Consider the following 7,093-nt stretch of genomic DNA (forward strand, 5'->3'; position numbering starts at 1 on the left):
CAGTGCAAAAATCAAAGTTGTAAAATCAAAAGACACAGTTAGGAAATCTATACGATTATTCTAATGGTATTGTTCTTTTCTGATATAACTTTTATTTTTTTCAAAAAGTATGTTTTAAAAATTTTTTTCATACACGGCCTCCTTTCTCTCTCCAAGACTAAGATATGGACTAAGAGGTTACAGTAGGAATAGAACAAGAGTTTTCAAATAGGTGTTTCTACTTATAACCACCTTTCTCTGGGTCCCTTAAAACAGAGTCCATTTTAGGAAGCAGAGCTGTTAAGCCTGACCACCGCTTCTTCTTATGTAGAGTTATATTTATTCAGTTTCACAAACAGAATAGGTTGGGAAGTTACAGGCTTAGCAAAATATAATAAAAAGATCCAGATTCATTTTTTGTTTGGTTTTAATATAGTTATTTTCTCTTTCCACTTTTAATATAACTGAAAGATTTAATTTGAGTAATGCCACAGGAATGTGGTTTGAAGAAAGAAAAATGTTCACATATCGACCTCCCTGTTCCTCACTTTAACAAAAGAATAATTTGCTGTAATATATATTTGAAAGACTTTGGAGATGTTTTCTTCTTTTTTTTCCTGGCATATGTGTCCTTCCTTATGTAAGCAAATAAATATCAAATATATCAAAATTTAAATGTGGTTCTCTAGAGGACTTAAAAAAAAACTACAATTGTTCTTTTAATGTACTTGAAAGCAACAGCACCACTTAATTTTGTTATGAAAATAATAAATTTAATATGCATATTTTTTTGCCCAGCCCAATATTTTGTTTGTTAATCTGATTTCTTCTGAGAAGCAGATTGAATTTTTCTGGGCAACTCTTGGGTCTTTATGAAAAGCAGATTGGAAATGTGGGGCACCTAATTCCAAACCTTTACTCTGGGGAGATGTGGGCAGCTGGGGAGCCAAACATGGCTTTCAGTACCTAGGAAGGCAATAGGTTGGGTAAATGCGACCATTGAATTTCCATAGATATACCCCTTTCCTTCAGCTCTAAGCAAGACTGTTAGGCCTTCCTAACTCTCCTTCCTGTATCCCTTAAAAGCTGCCCATAGTGTCTTTATAAGACTCACCCACTTATCTTTTATTTTTAGAAACGAAGTCTTGTTATGTTGCCCAGGATAGAGCACAGTGGTGATATCATAGCTTTCCGTAACCTTGAACTCCTGCCTCAGTCTCCTGAGTAAATGGCGCCACAGGTGTGCACCACGATGCCTGTCTAACTTTTAAAATTTTTTTGCAGAGATGGGATCTTGCTGTGTTGCCCAAGGTGGTCTTGAACTCCTAGCCTCAGGCCATTCTTCCACTTTTGATTTCCAAGATGCCAGGATTACTGGTGTGAGCCACCATGCCCAGTCAATTGTCCCTTTTTATGATAGTCTCTCCTCTCCCCCACCCCAAATCTGCCTGGTTCTTCTAGTAAACCCAAGATTCACAGTGAGTATGCTACCGCCTCTTTCTCTAGAGCTATGGCTGCCCTCATGAATTGATCCCAATAGTCTTTATTACTAAGCCCAGATTTTATCTCAAACACAGACTTCAGGTGACAATTTGCTTGCTTGGAAATTGTCCAAGAGAAAATTATTTCCATTCTTGCCCTAATTCATGAGATGGATCCTTATAGCCTGCCTTGCTCTTGATAACTCCTTCCCCAGGCAGGCTGCATCTTTCTTCTTTCATTCTCTGGCTACCCATACAGCTTCTGCTAAGAATCACAGTGTCACCCCCGCCTAGAGTGGAGCCTGCTGCCTGGACCAACTCTCTGTCATTAGGCTCTCCTGGGTAAGATCTGAGATGACCATGCCTTTTGACTACTGTACCATGGGTTCCCCTGTGAGGTAACCTCTGTACTGCAGTCTCGGCGCCTGCTCACTTTCCCCAGCCTCTCTGTCCTGGCTTCCGTTATGTTTCCAGTGACTTGGATTCTTGAGATTCTGACACATTTTTATTCAAGAAGATTCCAGCTGCAACACCCAATGATCAGTCCCAATGATCACTTGTTTCCTTTATAGTATACATTTCTGCTAGAGTTAAATGCAGTAATTTTTATGGAGAACTTAGCAAGGTTCATGTCACACAATAAGCACTCAATAAATATTAACTGCTATAAGTTCTGTTCTTATGTTCATCATCACCACCACCATCACCCTCATCATCACCATGACTTCCGTTAGTATCTCTATCTTAATTCAAGAACAGCTTCTTCTACAACAATCAGGAACAGACTTCAACAAGTCTCAGAGAGCTTCTGGCCACTACTTGACTAGAGACAACATACCTAACAAATGTTCAAATTGAGGCCATAGCAAATCATAATGATGGGTCGCTGTTTACTGAGCTCTTTCTGTGTGCCAAGAACTTTCCATACATTATCTTACTTAAACTCCTCCCCCCCCCCAAACAACTCAGTTGAGTGGTAATTATAACTCCTGTTTCATGGATGAGAAAATGGAAGATTAGGGAATCCCATGCCCAACAAAAATAGTAGAGGGTAAATCTGATTTCAAATCCAGCCCCTTTAAACTCAGAAACTCATTCCTTTGCCTTTGCATAAATTACTTCTCTACAAAGAGTCTGAATCCTGGAAGCAGAGCTTAAATTCTGGGACTCCAGCTACTCAGCTTTTATCTTGTGGCCTTCAGGTTGCCTACTGAGCCATACATGAGTTAATTCCTGCGTCCTTCTTCTGGCAGCCAGACTCCTTGATCTGGTTGTTCTTAGTCATTCTGGTCTTGGTTTGCGTAAATATCCTTACTGGTCCACACCAAGTTTTTGTTTTATTTATTGTTGTTTTGAAACATAGTCTCACTTTGTTGCTCGGGCTGGGGTGAAGTGCACACTCACAGGTCACTGAAGCCTTGAACTCCTGGGCTCAAGTGATCCTTCTGCCTCAGCCTCATGAGTACCTGGGACTACAGGCCTGCACCACAATGCCCAGCTGAATTTTAAATTTTTTTTGTAAAAATGAGGTTCTGCCATGTTACCCAGGCTGGTTTCAAACTCCTGACCTCAAGAGATTCTCCTACCTCAACCATGAGAAATATTAAATAGACCTAAAAGAATTGAGACCAAAGGAAGATTTATAATACTTCTACCTAGAAGGGAATGAGCCAGAGATAAGGATTCCATTTAACTGAGGTAGAATATTCTGTTTGGGGATGTTGAGAGAAAAAGCATCCTAACTGGCAAAATCTGCCTGAATTGGTGAGGACCTATCAGGGACCAAGAAGTCACTGTGGTTTGGCTAAACTTCAGAGTGCGTGGAGGAGCATCGTGGGAGTAGTGTACATGGTGGATGTCCTTAATTACCACAGTAAGTACCGCTGGGTGAAAAGGGGTCACTGGAAGTTTTTGAAATTACATAATCAGAACTGTGTTTTTCTTTTTTATTATTATTAAATCATAGCTGTGTACATTAATGCGATCATGGGGCACCATACACTGGTTTTATAGACCATTTGACATATTTTCATCACACTGGTTAACATAGCCTTCCTGGTATTTTCTTAGTCATTGTGTTAAGACATTTATATTCTACATTTACTAAGTTTCACATGTACCCTTGTAAGATGCACCGCAGGTGTAATCCCACCAATCACCTTCCCTCCACCCATTTGCCCCCTTCTCTCCCCTCAGTCTTCCCCTTCCCCATATTCTTAGGTTATGACTGGGTTATTGCTTTCATATGAAAGCCATAAACTTGTAGGGCTGAGTACATTGGATACTTTTTCTTCCATTCTTAGATACTTTACTAAGAAGAATATGTTCCAGCTCCATCCATGTAAACGTGAAAGAGGTAAAGTCTCCATCTTTCTTTAAGGCTGCATAATATTCCATGGTGTACATATACCACAATTTATTAATCCATTCTTGGATCAATGGGCAGAACTGTATTTTTCATCCCTCCCCCTAATTAATTACTGAGGCTTAAAGTTATGTTCTCATATTTCCTTCACATTTCCTTAGATCTCAGCACAAACATGGGCACAAAGGAATATTTAATAGCCAAATGACTGATAATAAGCAAATTATATGTAGCATTTCTCTTATACAGCTTGCTATTTGTCAACTTTCATGTTTATTGGCATGAAAAGTTCTAAAAAATTATAGAGTCTGATTAGATGGCATGACATTTAAGGAAAATAGCCCTTTGTCTCTAAATCAGTTAATAAGTCCAAACATATTGAAAGTGTTAATGTCATATACAAAAGTATTTGTTATAAGATGGGAAGCTCTAGATAAAATATATATAAAAACATGACTGTAATATTCAACCTATTAACATCATTTGTTTTTAGTATGGATTTTAAAAATTTGTTTGCAAAAAAATTTTCCTTATATCTTATCACAAGTACCTGGAAGATTTTTTTTTAAAAAGCTTTTTTTTTTTTTCTTGTCTTTTCAAAGTATGATTCGATAATTTTACCTACTCACTTTTAATGTTACAAACAAAGCTATCAGTTGGAGTTGGAGAGGATGTTTTTACAAAGCCAAGTCAACAAAACTGGTGGTTTGGACAGGGCCAGAAAGTCCAGGAAAACCTATGACTCTGGACTCCCAACACAAATGACAGTAGAAACATGCAGGCTATTCAAAGGCCATGAAAACAAACAAATGAAAAAGCTTTCTATTTCCTCTGAGGATTCCCTCACTGGAGCTACATACATCTTCCCAAAGCCAAGAATGAAGGGCTGGAAGACAGAAGAGATTTGGTTATTAGTTTCTACAAACTATTTTCTTTTTAGTAGGTACTTTTGTTTGAGTGGGCAAGAGCCTTTAATTGCAGATTTTGTTGAGAAGTAAATGGATAGAGGTCATTTATTTGGTCATAATCCCATGTGTACTAAGCCCAAGGCTGAAGTCAGCCAAGAGGTCCCAGCCTCTGATCTCTCTGATTGAGAGACAGAATTCTGGGGAAAGGCTTTCACCACATTGTCAAAGGAGGTAGGGTGTTTATAGTTTATCCTGCCTAAAGTAAAAATGTACCTTCTTAGACTAAGAAGGTCTACTAGTCTGTTGTAAAATATGCCTTAGGTAAAATAAATTTTTGTCCAGATAATACTTTAGGAGTACCAAATAATTATAGACATGTTTGGAACATTTATTTATAACTATGGAACTTTTCTTCATAAAAACTCAAAAGTTTCCCCCAGGAGAGTTTGCTGGGATGTTTGAATCTATTTTATTTGCCAGCAAGATTTAGCAGATTGTGTTATTTGCAAGCATATTCTTTTTTAGGGTAGAACTATGTGTTTATTTTAAAAATTTCATCAATATTTCTTGCTTCTTTTCATTTGTCAAACTATCCTTGTTGCTTGTACAGGAGGGTAGTACTGTGTGTACAGAGAGTTTTCTATACTTGATAAATTGTTTGGTTTTCTCTTTTGGAAAAATAATTACACAGAGTGTCTAATGCAGATATTAAGATTGGCGACATCTAGTCCTATAGCAATGCAGGGTTGGGGAGAGCTGTTTGAGCTGTCCTCATTGCATAAAAGACTATTTAGGTTTTTTTCTAAGCTTAGGATGGACCATAGTTGCAAAGTGAGTCAACATCCTGCATCATCCCACAATGTAGCAGGCCTAGACATTATATTTTCTTTCTTGTATGTGGTACTGTCTATAGTGTCTCCCTTCTTTCTAAATCTGCTTTTCCCAGACAGAGTTGGTCTAGAAGTTGTTTGTACTGAGTGGTTTTGGGGGAGGTGGTTAAGAATAGCAAGTCCACGTACATTATTATTATTTTCAGCCTTCTTTAAAAAAAAAAATGCCATGCACTGTATGCATTTACTTTCATGGAGTAAAAATGGTAATTCCCAGTAGAACTACACTATGGAGGATGGGAAACAGATGCTTGGGTCAGACTCAGGGACTGACTACAACAGACCGTGGAAACGGAGAAGAATGAGGAGCACATATTCTTGGTGAAGGGCACGCTTACAGCATTGGCTTCAACTTTACAAAGGCAAATTATGCAACCTAAATGTGTGGAATACTCTGAAATAAAAAAATATAAAGAAAAAAAAAAAGAAAGCAACTGCTTAACACTGACCTTGATGAGCTGACCGACTCTGATGCCATTTGTACACCTTCTTTCAATATTTTGCTGACACAGGTTTGCCCTGACTTCCCCCTGCTAACAGCATTCAGGGAACATTTTAGTATCATTGATTTATCCTGCCTGCCTGTTTTGACTCAATACTTTGGTGGGAGATTTGTATCTAGGAGAGGTACCATTCATTTAGATGAAGAAAAGCAAAGACTGGATGGCATTCACTAGATAACATCTAAATTGTTATATCATCAGTTTGTTGTAAACACAGAGAAATCTTATTACAAAGTTTTGTAGTGTGGGCTGACGTGTCTTAGAATGAGCTTCCCAGAAACAGATCTTGAGAAAAGGTTTTGCGTGTAAATAGCTTTTTTTTTTCTCTTTTTCTTTTTTTTTTGAGACAGAGTCTCACTCTGTGCCCTGGGTAGAGTGCCATGGTGTCAAGCTCTTGGGCTCAAGTAATCCTCTTCCCTCAGCTTCCTGAGTAGCTGGGACTGCAGGTGCACTATAATGCCTGGCTATATTTTAGAAATGGGGTCTCCCTCTTGCTTGAGCTGGTCTCAAACTCCTGAGCTCAGGCAATCTACCCACCTTGGCCTCCCAGAGAGTTAGAATTATAGGTGTGAGCCACCTCACCCAGCCTGTAAATAGCTTAATGAGAGGTGATGCCAGGCAGCCCAGGTAGGAGAATGGGAGATTTAGCTGAGAAAAGAGAGAGAGTCAATAGTAAAGATGGTTATTGGCCAGTCCCTCTGAGGAATTCTGAGAGGCAGTGCAGAACAGGCTTAGAGTTGTTCAACCCAAGAAGCAAGGAAGCCCAGGATTTATCTACCGGCTCTCATCCTTTGTTGTTTGGGACCTGCCCTGGGAAACATTAACTCCTCAGGACTTGCAGCTTTCCCCTGCACAAGAGCAGAATATGATCAGACAGCCCCAAGGAACAAATGGGGAGTGAGTTGCATTTCCTTTAGGGTTTGTCTAGAAATCAGGGGAGTTATTGGTTAAGGGGAAACAGTATCTG

The sequence above is a fragment of the Nycticebus coucang genome, chromosome 1 (genome assembly GCF_027406575.1).
Source record: "Nycticebus coucang isolate mNycCou1 chromosome 1, mNycCou1.pri, whole genome shotgun sequence".
Lineage (NCBI taxonomy): Eukaryota > Metazoa > Chordata > Mammalia > Primates > Lorisidae > Nycticebus > Nycticebus coucang.